The 23,136-nt window shown below is 25.8% G+C and overlaps 1 non-coding gene and 1 pseudogene across 1 annotated transcript; one reads left to right on the top strand and one right to left on the bottom strand.

The window, feature by feature from the left end:
* The first annotated feature begins 10,993 nt into the window (after positions 1 to 10,993).
* On the top strand, positions 10,994 to 11,827 carry LOC147063133 (dimethyladenosine transferase pseudogene; annotated as a pseudogene).
* Positions 11,828 to 14,985: 3,158 nt separating this feature from the next.
* On the bottom strand, positions 14,986 to 15,058 carry TRNAV-UAC (transfer RNA valine (anticodon UAC)). The gene has a single exon. It is a non-coding gene; the product is annotated as a tRNA-Val (tRNA).
* Positions 15,059 to 23,136: the final 8,078 nt, after the last annotated feature.

Raw genomic sequence — 23,136 nt, 5'->3', positions numbered from 1 at the left:
TTTAGAAGAAAATTTAATAATAAAAATAAATTTAAAGAGTAATTACAAACAGCTCAATAAGAAATAGAAAATCGAGAAATATGATTTTTAAGCAAATAAAAACCCTCTAATTTTACAATGTAAAAAAAAGGTTTTACGCGCCATAAAATGTTATTGAATCCGAAAATATTAAAAATAATTTTGTGGTAATTTGTAAGTTAGCTTACAAAAATATATGCATAAACAAATGAATTGTAGAAAAATCCAATTGATTTGTTTTAAGGATCTTAGATTGAAATAAATGTAACCATATTCGTTCAGTAGTATAATTAGAGTTTTTAATTAAGAAAATAGTGAAAAATAAAAGAAAAAATCTTATAAATCTACTATTTATATATTTTTATCATTTTTTACTTGTCTAGTATTATTTCTTAAATTTGTCTGCACCATTTATTTCGAATTTATTCCAATAAATCTAGATTTATCTATGCGATTTTTCTATACTCTTTTTTTTTGTCATTTACAATGATTTTATATTCACATAAAATTTTTAACATCCCATATTCTACTCGATTTCCAAGAATCATATTTAGTCGTGAATATATTTACATTCTATAGATTAATTGCTACAAAAGTCATAGCTTATTCTATATTCATTAATGTAAAGAGAAAAATTATGATTTAAAGCATGGCTAAAAAAATATAATTACTTTCTATTCTTATTTTGAATTTATGTAACATGCTTAAGCGAAAAAACACTAAAATATCTATAAAAAAATTTCTTAAAATTATATGCCCTAAATAGAAATAATATAAGATAAAACATATTATCGATATATCAGCAATATTTATATATGAATGAAGGGTTATTCACAAAGGGAGTCAATATGTCATATATTTGGAGAAACAAGTCGATTGTTTCTATTATTATTGATATATTGTTATTTTTAAACAATCACGCTAAGTTATGAGCACGTTTTTTATATACAAACATAATATATTAAACTATTAATTTCATGCTTATAAATTTTAGTTTTAGCATAATGGCTACGTAAATAAAAAACCGTTTGAAAAAACCTTTCTAAAAACTAAGTATAACATAGTTTATAATTCATATGAATATATAGGGCCATTTAAATACACTCAGAATCCCCCCATTATTTATAATTTTGAATAATACCGATTTGACCATATCTTTTTTTTTGCATTTAAGTGATCATATTTATTTCATTTTAATGTCCTTCAATTTTATTATTGTAATAAGAATGTGTATATCCACTTTTCTAATTTATTATTATTTTCACATCAAAAATTCTTTCTCCTCTCATAATGATATTGAGGCAAAATATACCTATTTTTGGCTTTATCAAATTTTTAAATACCAGATAATTAGGGTTTGCATATAATAGATAGATAATACCCGGGAAAAATATAAAAAATATATCAAACAGTCATGTTGATAAAAAATACCCAGCTATGGAAAACCTGTGAAATGTTCTTAGATCTAGTGAATCAAGATTACTTAGAAAATCGTATATTTTTTTTGTTGAATACTAGCATAAATATTGTTTCCGTAACATTTTTTTATTTTCCAGGAATATGCAAAGAATATATAAAATCTCCGCCGAAATTTCTAGTTTTCAGTCAAGAACGTGAGTTAATTTCATCTTTAAAAAACATTTATTTTCAATAAAGACAGCTTAGACAATCGCGTAAACAGCTTTCAAAGGTAGATAAAGTAAATGAGTTAAAAAAAGCGAGCAAAATTAAAATAAAAACATAATGCCTTCTGCGATAAATAAATTTTGGCAGCAAATAGAGAATATCACTTTCCCAAATCTTTACATAACATCTTTAATATGTTTAAACATAAATAATTACAAAACCATTTGCCACAAATACACTTATAAAAATCAATGCCTTTGTAACAATTGCGTTAATAATTTCAATATAGGGGGCTTATTATATCTGATTCACAACACATAAATTTTTATTTACGCCAAATATGTATTTAATATACATCCCGAGAAATCACAGACGTAATTAATGGAAGAAGAGATAATTCCGAGCGCAAAATTTAAATAATAAAAGATTGAATGGATGAATTTTGGTCAAAATCTGAACGAATAGAATGGATTTTTATGTATATTATTATGAAATGTGAATTAGACAATTTTATGTGACTAAAAAACCATAAAAGCTGGAATTTTATCTGATGAAGCTGTGATGTATGGGAATAGATACTTTATCAAATTTTTGGTTTCTTAATGATATATTATATTCACCGTCTTACTCATTTATGCTAATTTTAAATATAAAAACAAATATTTACTATGAACCAATGTCATTTGAAAAACAACTGTTGATATAAGAATAGTCTTGACAACTATAACGGAAGTAAGCTTTGATTGCCACAGATTGCCGCAAAAAATCCAGATTATCTTGCTTTTAGGTGTACATGATGTTTTCCAATAGTTAAGTTCGAGTAATATTTTTTTTGATTTTAAGCATTTTATGTTTTATTTTATGGTCCTTATTGTATTTCTAGATCAAACAGATTTATAATTCTTATTTATTTATGGGTTAATTTTCTTTTTATCGATTTTATCTATTTAGACGTGTTCAGCGTGTTGGGAATATTGCACAACTCATTGATGCATCTTTTGACACCTTCCTCTGATTTATCTTCATCAACTGCTCTTCTTCTCTCAAATGAGATGAGTTCAAGAGTTTTGCGGAGTATGAGAGCTTGGATGTATGCTTCTACTTCGTCCGGTATTTTTAACTCCTAGACATATTTTTTATGATATTTTGTGACCACCCCATCCCAAGTCATCACATATGGTATTATTCTTGTTTTACATTTGTAAATTAAACCAAATTCATTTTCCAAGATGTCATATTTCCTATATTTTTTATTCTCAACTTCAGTCAAGTTATCAAGGCTCGTTATACCTATTTCGATCAGCGTAATCATATTTTCTTTTTTATCGTATAGAAAAAATTCAGGTCTATTTTGTTTGATTAAAATATCTGTTTAAATTCGGGTATCAACTTTTATTTCTGCATTTTCGTTTTCGCAGATCTCTTGTACTGAGTCAGTTCTGATCTTTTTGGTTTTCTTGAAGTTGTATCGTCTTGATAGGAGGAAATGAAGACATCTTACTATTTCATTATGTCTTCGCGTGTAATCATGTCCTAACATTTTCTTGCATCTTGTTGCAAGGTGATCAATTGTTTTCATAGCTTCATTACAGTGTGGGCATTTTATCCTCTCACCGAAAAACACATTTCTGTCTTGACTAAAAATCAATTTTCCTTCTTCACTTGGTTTAATGTTGCCATCTTTTATCCATCTTGATGATCCAACAATATCAACCATATCATTATTCTTATCTTCAAAAAGTTTTTGGTGCAATGGTTTTTCTTTTATTTTACACAATAGACTTTCTTGCTGCTTTTTCTCCAGTGTTTCGGAGTCGGTGATATTAGCATGATATTTATTTTTAAGATATTCTTCAATTAGTGAGAGATGTGTCTTGTTATCTTTTTCTACTTTTAAGATTGCGGCCCTCCTCGGTGTGTTATTTTTACTGTTTTCAAGCAGATTTTTTAGCTGATAAATCATCTTCTCGGCTTTAAATTCAATATTAAATAGCCCATGTCCTAGTTCATTTCTCTTTATATATAATCTTTGTTTATTACTAGGCGGAGGTGAATGGAAAATTCGTTTAAAATATCTCTTATCTTATCATCAAGTTTGATGTATTCTTCTGGTTCTAATTTTAATACGCCTATGTGGTAATTTATGAGTGATGTTGCATGTTCATTAATGGCTTTAAAAAAATTCCCGGCATTAAGTTTAGTCTTACATAAATTTCATATTCGATTTAATATTTGTTCTGCAATTATATCTATAGTTTCTTGCTTTAGCTCTGATTTGCTATTCTCAATTACCCCAAGATATTTGTAGGCTGCCGGGTCTTCTATAAATGTTGCTATATCTGCACATATTTCATGGTAAGTGGCTGATTTGTTTTTGTTTATTTCAAGGCCTACTGAATTAAAGAAGGTTAGTGTTTCGTCCGTCATGAGTTTAAGTGTTTCAGGAGTTTTTGATATTAATTTATGGTCATCTATGAAGAGTAGGTGATTTGTTGTATATGAGATTTCATCGTTCAGTACACTTACCCCTGGAAAGCGTTCATTTAATTTTCTGCTTAAGGGGTCAATACATAGAACGAATAAAAAGGGTGACAGACTATATCCCTGTAGTATTCCTTTATTTATATTTTTATTCATGATTTCTTCTCCATTTAATCTTACCGATATACTCCATTTACTTGTAATCTTTCATATAAAAGACGTTATCCATGTTAGTAGATTTAAATTTATAATACATGTATGTAGGTAATTATGTTATATTGAGTCAAACGCCATTTTTACATCAATCGACGTCGTATTTCAATTATTTCCATGCTCTTTATTTATCGCAATATTGATAAGAGCTTGTTCTTTTGCTCCTTGAACGCGCCTTATTGTCCCTAACTGATTTTCTGCAATTAATTCTCTTGTCTCTACTTCATACTGAAACATTTTTTGCTTCCGCTTTTGTCGTTAATTTAAATAAAATAGACATTAATGTTATTGGTCTAAATTCATTTCCTATCTTGACATCTTCTTTTGGTTATAGTTATGTAGTGCCCAAATAAAGCCATTCTTCCTGGTTTGTATTTTCTAACTATCCATCAGATATCATCAGATATATATATTTATGAAGACTGGTCATTTTTCTAATGAAGAAATTAAAGATTCCATCTGGTCCTGCAGCTTTCTTAGTTAGGCAGTGATTTTATTATATTATCAAATTCAATCTCTGTTATGAAGCAATTTTTTTCCTGTTTTTGGACAGGTAGAAATGGGCATAGGTAATCGTTATAATTATTTTTTTCTGCAATATTCTAATATTTCTGTATAGATATTTAACACAGTTTCAAGATGATCATCTATGTCTAGGATCACGTTTCTTGACCGCATTATTTTTCTTAATTTTTTTTACTTCTTCTTCTTTTACTTCACTGCGTTTATTTTTATACAATTCTAGTCCATCTCTTATTCTTTCTAAATGCTCAATTTTTTTGATTTTTTCTAAAATATATTTGTTGTCTTATTTCAGTTTTGTTGTGGGGCGTTTGTAAGTCTGTTGTGCAGTTTGTAGCAATACTGCAACATTGGACATATTCTTGGGATTCTGGGTGGATGTAATTGTCCCTATTATCAAATTAATAGTTTGGAGAGTTCTAGTGTCAACTTTGTAGTATGGAATTTTCCTTGTCCTTTCAAATTCAACGATATTTGCCTTTTTTAAGCTTTCGTGTATTTCATTGAATTCCCTTCTACACTAGTCGACTCTTCTATACTCTTCAGTTCCAAAATGGGATGGATCACTTAATTTTGCTCTTTTTGCGTTTTTGACGTTTTCGGCATCAAATCGTTTGACAACCGACTTCTTTCCATTTTGGTCTATTAATATTCTCATCGCTCGTCTTTTGAGTTCCTGTTGGGACAAATTACATTGGAATTTTCCGTTGTAATATTTTTGGAGTTTATCCCATCCGAAGCGTGGCATACGATGGAAGCGTATTAGGATTGCCGCATAGGCATCTTGAATCCATTCATCCGACGAAGATTCTGTTGAAGTGAAGATCGATTCTAGCGTCAGATGTCTTCTTAATGTTTTTAAGGAGGTTTGTGCATGTTCCGTGGCCAACACATCTTTTTTCTCGGTTACAGCCGCAGTTTCGCATGATCTATCTTTGTAGTGCTCTGCTTCTGATTTTTCTGTTTAACAGATTTATACATACTAATATTTTAAAACACAATTAGAATTATATAAAAAATTACTTGACAACCTGAAAACTGTTATATATTACTTCTTTTTCTGTGAAAAAAAAGTTATTTAAAAATGACTTTTTTTAAATTTTATTGTATGGTTTATAATCTATGAAATCTTAATCAACATAACTTTTATTTTAGACTATTTATAGATATAATATCGAGATTACTTTTTTTAAAAAAGGGGACGGACTTAAGTTTTCAAAAAATAACAACCCATTATTCTATAATGAAACCAATATAAAATGGTTTAAAATATTTAATATATTTATGCTATTGTAAACGCTCACATATAATAAATTATATTTCAAACTAATGTAATTTTCTTGTTTTTACTTCATATATTGGAAATAAAATATACTTTAATTTCATAAATTTTCATTCATTATCTTATTCAAATATCATAATATACACAAATGCGGGTTCAGATAATTTTCGAAGGTCTTTATATATATTATACTAATAAAAAAATAGTTCTGCCATTTTAATATAAATCTGCGTGAACATCCAAAGAGTAAAATCTGTTAAATCATCAATAAAAACATTTTATACTGTGCGAATTTTATGTTGTAACCGTTTAAACTATATTTAATTTCCTTCAATCTAATATATCTATTTTCTACCACTTTATGAAATACATAGCAATCAATTTGAAATTTAATATAAACATTTACCTAAAAATTCTTTTTTTATAATACCTTTTTCATTTATTAAATTTTTGTGCATTATATTTTAAACCTACACGGATCTCTTGTTCTTGACAAAGCTGAATACAGTTGTAGATGTGTGACAACTGGCTCTTGAATATAAATCGGTATATTTCAAATTATCATCCGTGTGACTTAGAAACAGTAATTGCAATCTCAAATATGATTGAAAACGCTTTTTTTTATTTAAGGGTATCTACCCCGAAGTAGTGAAATACAGCCCTATAAGCATAAATACGTACCCCCTTTTACTAACCGTAGTTATTTAAAACACAAAAAATTTATTCTAGAAAAGAAAGATAAATCGTGCATCCATTTTTAAATCTCTTCCCGAATCCAAATTTTTTATTTCAACGTCGCAATAACACCTACTTTATGAATTGAGTTAATTGTCTGCGTTCTATATTGCTAGAGTTCATTAAAAAAATACAGTAAAGATTATTTTTTTGTGCACTCGTCTCTGTCACATTAAAATATGCACAGTAATACGTTTGCTCACTACTATCTATTCGATGAATTATGTGTTCACCAAATTTATTTAAAAATTAGTTTTGGTCGCAATTATCATTTCGCGTGCCACTTATTTTAAATTTATTTTATTATTATTGTCATACAAAGCCTAAATAATATTTCATATAATCTGGTATTTATAGTTTAAATATATTATGATTAAATTTTTTTTATTGGTTGCTTTCAATTGTGATAATCCTATCGTTGAATACATTATCTTTTAAGATAATAAGTTTTAATAAAGATTTAGTGGATTCGAATCAAGTCTTCTAACAATATCTTTTAAAATTTAGAATTTATTGTTTATCAAAATAATATGAAGTCGAATAAAATAATTCCCAAATTGTATTGGTTTCAACTAAACCCACGATTATTAACCTTTTAAATAAAAATCTAGCAAATTTTATTTCAAGCATGTTAATTGACCGTAATATTTAATTTATATACATAATCTTTGATTTTCATATCCATAACACGATCGACGGGTTTAAGTGCATCCAGATTCGGCACACTATTATATAAAGCGCTTTATTCTACGGTAGTAGTTCGACTAATATCAAATATATTTATAGTAATTTCATTATTAAACATAAATACACGTTTTCTTTAAAATTTTCTAAAAAACAAATATAATCCATATAAAAATGTATTTTCATACCTTCTAGATCCATACTAGACTAAATGATATTCAATTTTAAAAAAATTAATGATAATATTGAGAGCCTCTGATTTTTCTATTTAAATTTTGAGACTTTTTTTTCGTTTTTTTTTGAATTCTTAATTGATCATCTTCTCATAATGATTTGTTGTTTTTTTTGGTTTATTGTGTTTCATGAAAATAAAACAAAATTTATTATTTTCTAAATTATAAAGCAGATCATTCTCTAGCTCTTCTCATGTGCTATTACATGGTCTATTACCCTCAATATTAAAGTATAAATCATTTTATAGATATAAAATTGTTGTTTGGTCTATCGATGGCATATATAGGTGATTTAGGTCTACTGTGTCTCCCTTTTTCATTCGGATTTTTTTTTAACTGCACATTTAATAACAGATGTCAATACGTGAATAATAAAATGATAAAAAAAGACTTAATCCGACGCACCATTACAAGAAAGTAAAAAAAGATCATGTCCCATTGATTTCTTATGCGATATTCCATCAAAAAATAAAAAAATGGCTGGAAGAAGTGCCGAAAAATCCTCTGAATTTTGCAATATATAGCACTAAAATGAATCATGTTTGAATATTGAAGAAACTTTTGCTTTATTTTAAATTGTTATATTTTATGAAAATATGAAGAATAAAAAAAAATTGGGATTTCAAGAATAATTTTTTTGAATAAAAAGAGATATATGTTAAGAGAAATAATAAAAAGATCTTCAGGGGAAAGGAAAATTAAATCAGCGATCTAAAATTGTAAGTCAAAGCAGACAAAGTAAATCAGAAGCCTCGAGAATGATTTTGGACAGAGAGCAGATAGTGTGTAAAGTTCAGAATTATAAAAGAATTTCAAGTTCAATTTAAGTCAGCAATCGAAAAAAACAATAAAAAATATCGGTATAATACCCATATCATTCCAAAACGATCAGAATAATGATTAAAAGCATTAATTCCTTGATGGATTTGGTTTCAACATGAAAAGGTCAATCATAGTGTTAAGTTGGTTTTACATATGACTGAAGTGCACTTCATCACTATTCAATACAGTTAGTTCTATTTGAAAAATTGATTGTAAAGGCAAAAATATTTGATTCTATTATTTTTTTAGCAACAATTTCTCGAAATTTGAATACATAAATATATGAATATTATATAAAAATCCAAAAAAAATTTAATTTTTTTTATAAACCTTTTTGGAATGATCCACATGTAAAGGCTAAAATCAATTAATCATAACTGAAAATAAATATTAAATAACCGTTTTTTTGGCTTTGTGCTTCTAGCTACAGCTCGAGTAGTTGTAGAAGAAAAAACCTTTTTTAGAGCTGTGACCACCAAACCCCCACCAACCATGATTATGTAAAAATTGCTATAATAGAGAAATAAAAAGATTTATAAACGCTGCACCAAATTATACTCCGGATTTAAGTCAATAATTAAATCTTAAAGCATTATTGATATAGGAAAAATATATTGGTTTATTTGAGCCATAATTAAATAAAAAAATGATGTTCGACGCTCATTTAAACTTTGAAGAGGAGAAGATAGCCGAAAGTATAAATACGCTGTGTGTACAGAGAATCAAGCAAGCTGTGCCTGAGAACAAAAACTAAAATTACGACAATAAATATAGCCCTTAAATAAAAAATACTTTTACCCTCATTTAAATAAATAGTAAAAAGAAAAAAGACGCATTATGGTTAAAAAAATATTTTAAAATTTTCATGTTCGATAAACAATAATTATATGGTTTTCACTATGAATAAAAGAAAATACATGCTACAAAGTCTTTATATTATTAGAAATAGGAGGCGAAAAAATTTTTTATCATTAAAATTAAATGTTTCAAAATTCGGATTGAAACTATATAATCTATAGAATATGCATACATGCAATGCTTTTTATTTTCAATTTAAATTTTATTATGCATTAATTTATCTGATATTTCTTAGTAAATAATATATTTCCGCTAAAAACAGAATTAATGATTATAGAATATGTTATTATAATATAATTTTTTGATTTAAATCTTAAAAATAATATTTTATTTTAGGTATCTCACATATTTTAAGGCATAAAATTCCAAATTTTCGAGTCTCCAAATTTTCAGTTAAATTTATTCTTTCTTCTGAAAACTATAATAATTTGTCTGAATGAGAATAAAAAAAATATTGAATAAGTTGTTATTTAGGAATTTAATTTATTTTTGTACTATAAAATCTTTTTCATATTTATAACAAATCTGGTTGATATTTATTTCTTTAAAAGAATATTTACAATGTTATTCTCTCATTCCTTTATTTTATCTTTATAAAAATTTTGTTATATTTATTTCTTTCAAAGAATCTTTACAATGTTCCTCTACACATTCTTTGAAAGACTTATAGTCAAGTTTTTTTCTTAATTAGATTTTTTAAATATATACGTATAATTCTTGTTCAATTGGCGCACTATCTACCCTTTATTTTTACTATTATCATTTAGACCGTTTCCTTTAGATTTTAAAAATTATCATTATTAGCTAATTTTTCCAAGTGACGAAAGCCAGATGATGAGGGTTGATGAAGCATTTAAAAAAATTTGCAAAGAAAATGAAAAGGCTGAAGATGTTCGCTTTAATGAAGAAAATAAGATAAAGTGTAGAAATTATTCTCCTTCATTAACATATAAATTAGTTAATTTTTCAATTATTGGTTAAGATTATAAATAACCCACAGAATATTTAAAAACAATTGGGCTTAGTCACCAATTTCAATAGAAATCTTGTATTATTTTGTCTACTTATTTTGACTTAAAAAGAAATGGCCTTTTAATTTATTTATAAAAATTTAATTATTAATGGGGTTTTGATTCTATTTTATAACATAATTTATGAATCTATAACATTCAAACCGAAATCAATGCCGCATCATTAAAATTTTATTTTGAATCCTTCGTGATCCAGGATTTTTGTAGATCTGCTATCCCCTTTTAATGTATTCTGAATATTTAAATCTACATCAAAATGGTAAGATAATGGAAATGGTCCAAGAAGAAGTAAAGCCGATGAAATGTGATTTCCGTGAAATATTAAAGGCGAAGAAGAGCTTCTGGGAGGAAGATGATGATATTGTCCACACTGATGATTTCAAGTTTATATATTAAATAAAAATTGTTTCATCTTATTTTATTCTTAAAAATGATTTTTATGTTTTCAACAATTCTAATTATTTCTTATTTATTTTCAAAGCCTATCAATGGCAAATCCACTTTTCAACAAAAATCTTGGACAGCATATTTTGGTAAATTTTTCGATTATCGACACAATAATAGAAAAAGCAAAGATCAAATCAACGGATATAATCCTTGAAATTGGAGGAGGAACAGGAAATCTCACGCTTAAACTCTTACAAAAAGCAAAGAAAGTTATTTGTTATGAGAAAGATCCACGTTTAGCAAGCGAATTAATCAAAAAGGTGAATGCAATAAAAGGATACTCCAATAAATTCCAATTGATTGTAGGCGATGCACTTAAGCACGACTTTCCATATTTCGACTTATGTATAAGCAACACGCCATACCAAATTAGTTCACCACTAACATTTAAATTGCTAAATTATAAATTTAAAGCTGCGTATTTAATGTTTCAAAAAGAATTTGGTGATAGGCTAATAGCACGCCCAGGAGATAAAAATTATTGTCGATTGAGTGTAGCCGTGCAGATTCTTGCAAATACCAGTCATATTATTAAAGTAAATAGAAATAGCTTTAAACCACCTCCAAAAGTTGAAAGTAGTGTGGTTAAAATTGAGCCAAGAAAAAGTAGACCTGCAATTGATCTTGAAGAATTTAATCAATTGCTTAGGATATGTTTTCTTAGAAAAAATAAAACTTTGGCGGCTATTTTTAAAGGAAAGGGTATAAAGGATATTTTAAAACAAAAGGTTGATCGGGATATTGATGTCGAGGAAATCGTTTCCGAAGTTTTAAGAAAGACAGAGCTTGGTGATGCGCGAGCTGCAAAAATGCATATTGAAGATTTTCTTGCGCTTTTACTCGAATTCAAAAAGGAAGATCTCCATCTAAATTAAAATATTCATTTTAAAAACTCCATTATTATTATTAAAAATTTCGATTGGGTTTTAATTTTTATCAAACACACATTCACCTTTTCAATGTTAATAAAGAAGCGTGTATCTTTTTCTATAACCTGCTCACAAAAATTTTCTTCCACACATATAACCCTTTTCATGTTAATATAAGAAGAGTTTATATTTTTATATAACCTGCACACATAAAAACCTCCTTTTAGATGTTTATTAAATAATTATGTATCTTTTATCCATAACCTGCACACATATAAACCTCCTTTTAGATGTTTATTAAATAATTATGTATCTTTTATCCATAACCTGCACACATATAAACCTCCTTTTAGATGTTTATTAAATAATTATGTATCTTTTATCTATAACCTGCACACATATAAACCACTTTTTTAATGTTAATGTAAGAAGCGTATATACTTTTCAATAACCTGCTCACATAAATTTTCTTTTATATATAATTCCCTTTTTATTTTAATATAAGAAGCGTTTATCTTTTTATATAACCTGCACACATATAAACCCCCTTTTCGATGTTTATTAAATAATTATGACTCTTTTATCTATAACCTACTCACGTATAAGCCTCTTTTTTAATGTTAATGTAAGAAGCGTAAATACCTTTTAAAAAACTGCACACGAAAATTTTATTACACACAAAAAACCCTTTTTTATATTAATGTAAGAAGCGTGTATCTTTTTCTATAACCTGCTCGCATTAATTTTCTTTTATATATAAACTCCCTTTTAATTTTTTTAAATAATTGAGTATCTTTTTTCTAAAACCTCTATTATATTTTGATGAAATACTTGAGCATGTTTTTCTATAACCAGCAAGCATAAATTTTATTTGTTTTATCATCCATTTTAATTTTTTTTTGTTTTATCATCCTTTTAGATTTTAATAAACTAAAACTCGCGATTTGTATTCTTTTTTAGATATATGAACGATCCGATCAAACTTTTGTGCCTTCTACTATTTTTATAGAGAAATTATATTAATATTGAATTTTTAGTTTGTTATTATATAAAAATCATCGCAAGAAGTATAATTGCAGTGTGAAATCAGAAAAAATACACACCACGTAACCATAAATTATTTGACAGATATTCTTGATGTCTTAAAAAACAAAATATTATTCTACAAAAACCTCAAAATTAAATTTTATGATACTGATAAATTAGAAATATACAAAAAAACCACAAATATATTAGAAAATATCGAGATAAATTGAACACTTAATACCCCAGGTTGCAGTAAATACCTATAGAAAATTTACCAAATACATGATAATTGACTTTTTTTTATCCGTAAATTTTCTCATCCTTACCTATATTTATGTGATTCGTAGAGTGTTTTCATTTGATTTGATATTTTATTCACGACATTTGATATATTATTGAAATATATTTATCAATCTGGGCTCTTCTTACGCAAAAATGCACTAGATATCAATTCATTCAGTTTATTTTTTGGTTGTTCTAGCTTAAACGTTAGAAAATTATACAAGTATCACACACCTTTAGTTTTATGTATTTACAAAAAAAGTTTGATACCTATGCTTACAAAAACAAAAAAATTTAAATAAAACTTCAAATGCAAACCATAACAAGACCGCAAAACTAAAGCGGAAAGATAATAAATAAAAAAAAATAAATTATTAAAATACCTAAAAACACAATCGAAATTACTTCAGATAAAAAAAAATGACTAAAAAACTTTGAAGGTTAAATAATACACAAACTCTTATTGTATTTTAATATACATATATGTTTGTATATACATATGAATGAATTTTTCTGATATTTTGGGCATAAAAGAACTTTTCTTATAAATAAATATTCTATGTTGAACTATAATATTTTATTTCTTAATTTAAAGGATAGGAATGCTACAATAATATTACTTTATTATATATACGCTTTATTTCTCATAAATTTGATTTTTAAATATCTTTTAATAACAGGAAATTTATTTTTATCTATTCTTATTCTTAAATATGAACATACTGATCAAAAAAATAATATGAATAAATTAACTAATTACAACTTTAAAAATATAAGAATAACTTAAATTTATTTACAATATCTTTTTTATAGCAAAATATTTCTTGAAAATTCTTAATTACAAGTTTTTTTGTCAAGATTTCATAAATATACTTTAGTTTATCGACTTATGTCGTTATTTTACTTCTGTTTTAAGATTTTAAACAAGTCATGTTTAACATATGAAAAATACAGGAATTGCCCAAAAAATAAAAGACTAAATGCGGGTAAAGAATTCGGTAAACGTATAAATTAGTATCTCTTATATGATATCAATATTTATTGACAAGCCGATTGTTAATAAAAGTTATATATAAAAAATTAATAAAATATAAAATATAAAATATAAAACATTAATAAAATATAAAACATTAATAAAATATAACAAATATATTTATGCCGCGGGTATATACGAAATTTGGATTTTTTATCGTTTTTTGTATAAATTAGTTTTTTCTACTACAATAATTAATTCTTAGATTCCTTTTTCTTGAACAAACTATTTTGTAAATTAAATTGATACCTTAAGAAAATATATTTCTGTTATAATAGATTAGAAACACTTTATATTTTTTTGAGATGCAGGTGAAAAGAAAATATCAGGGAATATTTTGAAAGTACTTATAAATAAAATTATGCTCTCTTAATTTAAAAATCCATAACGCGAATAAGATCATATGTCATAAAATGGATGGGTGTGGTCATAAAATACCATAAGTCGTATATAAAGGAGCTAGTAATACCAACTTAAGCATACACACAAAACAGAAGATTAAGGGACCAATTTAAGTACTAAGTATTTAAAGTTGAAAATTCAATGAGAGATTTTAAAGATGATAATGGAAAAAGAAGTATTGAGAAAATTTGTTCTATATAACGATTTAAAGCTATATTGAACAAACTTAAATGGCTGAAAATCAAATTAACACATAAAAAATTTTATATCAAGTATTAACGAGTATTTCTTGTTCACAATTTATTTAATTATAAAGAAAATATCATCTATTTAAGTTTTCATAGCGAAAAATTTTATATCGAGACTTGAAAAATTCAAATTCTCTACATTTACAGATTTAAAGACCTGCCCCCAATTAAAATGCCTTCACCCGGGTTCGAACCGGGGACCTTACCCGTGTAAAGGGTACGTGATAACCACTACACTATGAAGGCTTTTAAGAGAAGCGTATTAATTTAATATTATATTTAATCTTTAGAGTAATTATGGTCTTAATCTACATAACACGAATTGAGCCATGTGTAATAACATGGGGCAGTGTATAAAAGAAGCTTTTTTCGTATATTATAGAGTTAGGAATGCTAGATTTTGCGTGGATAAACAATTAGATTGGAAAAATATTGAAATTAATGCGTCTTAAAAAAAATCCCACTGAGCAAAATATGAAAAGAATGGGGCTTAAAAAAGCATCAAGTGATTTTGTTCTGTAGAACTTGAATTCATCTATTTATGTGTTAATTTGCTTTTCTTTAATTTTATGTATTTAGACGTGGTCAGCCCATTGGGAATATTGCGCGACTCCTTCAAGCATCTTTTGACACTTTCCTGATCTATCTTCATCAACTGCTCTTCTTCTCTAAAATTAGATGAGTCCAAGTGTCTTGCGTAGTGTGAGAGCTTGCATGTATGTTTCTACTTCGTCCGGGATTTTTAACTCCTCAACATATTTTTTATGGAATTTTGTAACCACTCCTTGTTCTATAGAACAATCCAAAATTTTATATGATGAACTTTAAAAGCCGTGATCAAATTAACACATTAATAAATATTTGGGCATTAAATGTAACTTATGCCGTATATAAGGAACGCTGAATACAACTGAAGCACATGTACAAACAACCAGATCGAGAAAAACATTTGAAAAATAATTCTTGAAACGATGGAATTCATATAGAAGGTATTGAAGACTATGCATTGAATAAATCTACACTATAGAGCAATCGAAGGTTTTTATTTAAAAAATTAAATGACCAAAAAAGGAGATGAGTCCCAAAAAGTCAATCTTTTCGACGATAAAAGTATGGTTATTCAAAAAAGGTTGATAAAAACAAGAATATAAATTACATTTTTAAAAGAATATCAGTTTAATAACAACACAGAAAGACAAATTTTTTATTTATTGGAAAAAAATTTTATATTGGAAAAAATATAATATTGCTCACCTTCTTTAAGGTAGTTTTAATTTGAATCTTTACTATTTTCGTAGTCAAATTTTTTCAATTCTAAACATGATAGGAAATCCTTTTACGATAATCGTGATTATCATTATTTATCAAAAATTAGGTTCAAAGATCTTAATAGGATCATACGTTGCGATAAATAAACCTTTCTTCATTTTTATTACCGTTATTCTCATTAAATTAATATTTAGAGTAAAAGCGAAAATTTTTGAATATTATAAATTTATTATGTTAATTAGATTATCGTTAATGTAAAAAGAAAAGAACATTTAGACGAAATGGCAGTTTTAAAATAACCAAACTATATAATTAAAACTATCAAAAAGTTTAAATTGTGTTTTTTGTTCACCGAAGGCTGAATTTACTTTCAAATTGTGCCGATTACTCTTTGTAGAGCGGATCAATATAAACATATCTAGATTTCTAGAGAAAAAAAATGAAAAGTTAAAAACGTATGCGGAATCATATGTTCAATTCTTGTGGGCTTTATACATAAAACACACATTTATAATTCCTCGAATCATCCCTAATAGTTTCGGCAAGAAATGAAATTATATTTTTATAAAATATAATGAATATTCGTACGTCCAAACACTTTTTTTTGTTTCTAATCTTGTTTTATATGACGAAAAATAGGTAGATATTATGCGGAGCGGAGCTATAATAATTACTTAGCTTAATTCTTACGCAAATTAAATAATGAAATGGGTATATTGTCGAAGAAAAAATTGCGTCAGGTTCAGTAATACACTAGATCATACATAGACAATTTATCAGCGGAAAATAAACTTTATATTGCATTTACTAAAATTAAATAAATTTGGAAAAGTTTGTTGCTTTTATTTAACAACTTAAAAAAGGTAACTTGTTAGGGTAAACATGCCATTCTACCTACGATGGCCCTAATTACTCACACAGAATTTCTGAGATCGAGTCAGGTGTTTCTGTGCCCCAATCAAGTGTACGTTTAAAAGCAATATCTTTTCTTTCCGGCTTGTTAGCCTACCAGTTTTTGCTCATTTCTTGCAGATAGGCGGATATAGCTTTCAGTTTGGTAATCTATAAATGTCTATATATTTTGGGAATTGAACCACTTGATTAAAATCGAAAATTTCTAGATGTGGATAGTTACTCACTTAACCATCCCCACTGCAAAAATAAAAATGATCTTGAGATAATAAAGCTAAATTTGATATAGATGAAGACCTTTGCATGTTCTTTAGTGGCATTTTATCGTACTCTAAAATATATTTTTTTTGTTTCTCAGCAGGTATTTCAATAGAATCATAAAGAAAAAATTTTAATATTATAAAGCATAAATTAATGAAAATTTTTTTCGAGAGTGAAATAGAAGTAAATAATATGGTTTAGCTATGATATTATTATATATAATTCATCATTTTATTTAGTTTACTCATAAAAATATATTCATTTAAATGCAATTAAATTCTGGTCTATTTAAAACGAATAGTGAAATTATACAGTTTTTAGTTGGTGCTCCTTTTGGTCATTTTAGCACACTCGATCGAATATTTTTTATAATAAAATAAAAATAGCTTTTTATAAAATTTTAATAAAAAAATAAATCTTCATAAAGACCTTATTTCTTGAAAAGAAGATTAATTATTAAAAAAATATAATGTATATAAATTATATGATTAAAATCTTGAAATTCAAACAACGGATTGTTTTTTAAAAGCTGTTCTCTATATTTAGTGGCTATTTTTAATTTAACATTTAAAATCGCAATACAGCTTATACATGAATAATATATCTCAAAACCCATCAATTCAATACGATAAGATACCATTTAGGGAACCAGACATATTTAAGATCTAACATAAAAACAATTGAACTAAAAATACACGTATATATATAAATTCGGTCATTCCATATTTAATTGAAATAATGTATTTTTAAAACTGCTCAACTTTCGTTTTTATTCAATATAATTTATATATGGCGTCATCGAAAACATAAATATAATGAAATTTTTAATTTCAGAACTTGGAAATCAAATAAAACATCTGTTGCCGTATTCAAAATACCAAAATCGATTGAACATTTCTGAATGAAGCACATTTTTGATATAAAAAAAACGTTTTTTCCTACTTACCAAAAAAAACATTTGAAACTTACTGCGCAGTATTTGACTGAATAAAGTTTATTATTTTTTATACATATCTTATTCAAATAATCACCGAGGTATAATTTACTATTGATAATTGCCGATGAATTTCTTTTGAATACTTAATAAGATTTTTTATTATGTACCGTGTTTTTATTACAGTTTATCTTAATAAGAGTGGTTAATTCAGTTATTATGGATTTTAGGCTTATGGTTGGCTCAAAAATATATTATTTTAGCTTAGCATATTTAAATATTCTACATTTTATAATGTGATAGATGGTATTTAGATTACACACTATTCAGTAAATTAATATTTTATAAATTTGGAAAATGAAGAAACCTTCAATTCCACGTTTTATAAAATATTAACTTAAAATAGTTTCGGAAGGGCAATTTTACTTTTTATCTTTTTTTTGCGCAAAAGTCCATAAATATCATTATGTTTGTTGTTTAAATGAAACTATCGAAGAGATTGTTTATCTTTATAGCGGTAAAGAAATTTGGATTATTGATTAAGTCTTTCATTTTTTTATTAAATTAATATATGCTGCAATACAACCGGATTAGTTTAATCCATATCGATATAAATAATCACAGCGAATACATTTTATGTTTGTTTTATATATATTAATTTAAAATCCTGATTTATATTTCACATAAATGGTGCTAGTATATGTTTATTTTGTTTATATATATATTTTTTCATTTAAAAATATATAAAAACTTTAAAATTTAAATCAAATAAATATTTATATTATAAGCAAGAAGAACTACGTAAAAATATACAAACACCTGGATGATATTCGATTTGTATATTCAAAAGTTCATTAAGGATAATGGTTCGATGATATATCTATAAAATTAATTCAAATAATAGTTTAAGAGACTTACGTCTATACAAGTTAATCAAGAAAAAATTATATTATATAGTCAGATTAAATTTATCCTATTTGGGTGAGAAAATATAGATAAAATTAAGATACACTCATTAATGCACTTAAATTGATGTTAAAAATATAAACTTAGAGCATAGGTCCAATTTACTCTATTTTAAACCATTATAACAAATATTGTTATGCTTTAGAACAATTTTACAGAATTGGGAATAATAACAAGAATATGCATAAACAGTAGTGTTTAGAAAAACACTTGCATGTATAAGTTTTGAGCGTAGAATATATATTGAGGAAGACTATAAAGATGATGTGATTGAAAAGAGTAAACAGCAAATATTCAATAGAGAAATCCTAAGTTTTGCGCGAGCAAATATGAAAAGTTAAAAGAAAAATTATTAAAATATTAAATATACAAATTTACAGTTTAAAATAGTTAAATTCACACCATAATATATGTTTAATAATTCGTATATCAAATTATGCTCACTTATTTGTATAATTCAAAGATATAATCAATATTTTAAATTGAACAGATATTTTCTTTGTAGGCTATATTTATTATTTATTATATTGATTTTGGATTTTGTGATAGAAAAGGTTATGCTAAAAGTACTAATAATAAATATTTAGTGATTTATGGAGCATCATTTTTATTTTTTTGCAAAAAAATATGTTAATTGTATCTTTTTAAATTTGAATTCGTAAAACAGGCAGAGCTGAAATAAATACAATAAGACAATAAAAAAGTAAATTATAAAGCATAAAAAAATCAAATTTTACTTATAAAATAGAGAAATGCAAATGAAAATTAACGATTATAATCGTCTAATCACGAAAACTAACTGGTTTTCAAGGGTGTATTGATAAATAAATATACCTTAATACTGTTTAAAATTCCTATTATTCAAACAGGGAGATTAAGTATTGCCATAAAAACAAATGATGATACAATTAGTCAAATTACACTCTAAAAAATCCTGTTAATCCCTCATAGGTTGCAAAAGATATATTTTGATTTTGCGGGTAAGTTGTTGAAAACTACATATAGAATTTTTTAGAAAATAAGCAGAAGAATAAAATAAAGGGCAAAAAATAGGGATCACATTTCTGGGATCGATGGACAGAAGCCTCGAAAGAATAATAAATTTTTAAAGACTTAAAATTATTCTGTAAGAAATTTTACATAGAATATGTGCAAAAACAGTTCAACTTTTTGCTTATTTATGGCTTTTCTAAGAGTATCGTGATTTTAATCAAGAAATTTGTTTTCTGGGTATCAAATACTTCCCTTTTTTTTAAAAACAATGTAAAACTAAAACATAAAAAGTAAAAACAAACATTTATCAGGCAATATTAACAACAATTTATGCCGAAAGCGATTTCTATGGTATAGAGAAACACGCAAATAACGTCATTTCTATTTTATGTATTGAGAGAAGAATCCAGGGATAGTTTTAAATTTAGTTTTAAGAAATATTTTGAGTATAAGTTTATATTATTTTATTTAAGTTCTTTAAATTGAACCCCAATCTAAAAATCGAAAAATTCATTTCATAGAATCTATGTCGATAAATGAAAATCACTCTTTTTGTGTAAGTAAAAAAATAAAAAATCAAAGCAATCAAATGCATATATGATATAAAAAATCAATAATGTTTGTTATCTCTATTTAAATATAATATTTAGATTCTTTATTCTTAGTTTTTTCTCACATTTCAAAATATTTTTTATTAATCCTTAGACATAGACTGAAATCTAATTACAACAATGAAAAAATACAATCCTTGCAAGTTTCTATTTACATTATATATTCTATCCATAAAATAGATCAATATTTATTTCATACTACATCTGTCATGGTTTTTTTTTACCAAATTCTAATACTTGATTCGATTGAATTTATATTATATCTTCATTATTGTGAGGTAAAATGTAATAAATAAAAAATTTATTCCTAAAACTATGTATTGAGTCCTGATTTTAAAATCAGCTCATTATAATTTCAACACAATACATTTGCATATAACTTCTTATGAAATCATGTTGATTTATATCATAAAATTTAGATCTGATCATTTCTTAAAATCAGGTCACCAGCACTATAATTATTTTCATATTACATGGGAATTATTTTTATTGAAATGTAAATTATTTTAATTTACGCAAGACACTTGAACCTATCCCATTTGAGAGAAGGAGAGCAGTTGATGAATTTAGATCAGAGAAGGTGCCAAAAGATGTATCAAGAAATGTGCAATGTTCTCAATCGGCTGACTACGTCACAATAGATAGAATTGATAAAAAGAAACTTAACCCATAGAAAATAAAATAATTTATATTTATGTCGAACTAATTTTTATTTTAGAAAGATTTTAAAGTATTATTGAAATTTCATGGACTTCATATCTTATATTATATTCAATACATTTATTTTCTTAATCGCTTCGTAGCCTTATAAAATATATCTTTCAGCTTAAGTATCTTTAAATTAGAAATATAACAACTGAATTTGATTTTTTTTTCATTTTTCTGATTTACCATGCTTATGTTAATTTAAATACATCATCAAAAAATTGTGTCTGAATTCTAGCCAGATGCTCCCCCGTTGGATTTTTTTCATACACAATTCAATAATCTTTTCAACTTTGAATTTTTCAACAAGAAAGAAATTAGTATTGCACAGGTTGTATGTTTAATATAATTCTGAACATTCATCGCCTTTAAATATTTGGGATTGAATTTTTTATACAAATATTACGCCGATAAAACAGTTGAAGATAAATACTATTTGAAAAAAAGCCTATCTACAAAAATAGATTGATATTTTTAATATTTTATATTGATGTAAAATACGTAAACTTCTAATTTAAAGCATTTATACGAGATAAAATACATGATTTATGCCTATCCTTTAAAATTTTCTGCAGTAATACTTCCAAAAAATTATATATCCAATGAATCTACACCTGCAATTGTAAACAGAAAATTAATGAATCACAAAATGACATATGAAACCTGTTTAATCATAAAAATCTTATGACATGTAACATGTGCATTAAAATTCAATATCTGTCCGTTTCTTTTAAAATTTTATATTAATAGCAATAAATGTGTATTTACGATATAAACGTAATTTTAAATTGATTAGAGCTTATTTCCCCAATCATAATTGATTTTTAATGTTAGATTATTAAGATGGGATAATCTTGCTCAACAAAGAATATAAATGAAAAAATCTCAGATTTCTAATTTTAAAATGATAGTGATCCGTTTTATAATAATTTTCATCTATCAGTTCACAAAGTTATTTAGGAAAGCTTGAAATTCAGCAGGAGGGATTTAAAAATATTGGCTATTATAGTAGCCAAATTTTATATAAAAATTTTATAAGCAATAGTTAGGAATTTCTACTGAAAGATAATTATATCCCCAAATAATAGGATCGAAGAAACACTTAAATATAAGAAGCTTCAAATAAGAAGATACATGGAGGAAGGTAGGAAAGACCATAAGGCTTAATGAGGCATAAAGCATAACGTTTACTTAATATAATAATAAATTGACAAAAATAAAATTATTTGAAGGATATAACGTACGGTCATGCATATGTAAACGCAATAAAATTACAAAAATTTTAATTGTTAGGTTGCAAAGAATCACATAGATAAAATAAATAGCATTGAAATTCATAAACATATTTAACTATATATCAATGAATTATCTTCTGAGCATATATTTTATATTTTTAGAAAAATTACAGCTTGATCTAAAACCTGAAATATCATAGAAATATTGTTTGAATGTTTCTGTTTCTACTTTTAAATGGGGTTTTAGGATACGTGCTCTTGCCAACATTGGATAGAGTTATAACTTTATTAATATTTCATCATTGTAATTGGTTGCTTTAATTTTATAGAAAAACCAGTATATTTTTTCATTTTTTTTAAGCCTAAACATCGTCATCAATAGCTATGGTTTCATATTTTCTAAAATCAAAAGTTATCCTGCATGTTGGTATTTGCGAT

The sequence above is a fragment of the Rhyacophila brunnea genome, unplaced genomic scaffold (genome assembly GCF_057557595.1).
Source record: "Rhyacophila brunnea isolate RB1 unplaced genomic scaffold, BYU_Rbru_1.0 scaffold_92, whole genome shotgun sequence".
Classification (NCBI taxonomy): domain Eukaryota; kingdom Metazoa; phylum Arthropoda; class Insecta; order Trichoptera; family Rhyacophilidae; genus Rhyacophila; species Rhyacophila brunnea.
Note: the sequence above shows the minus strand (reverse complement) of the source record. Positions and strands in the feature narration are given on the sequence as shown.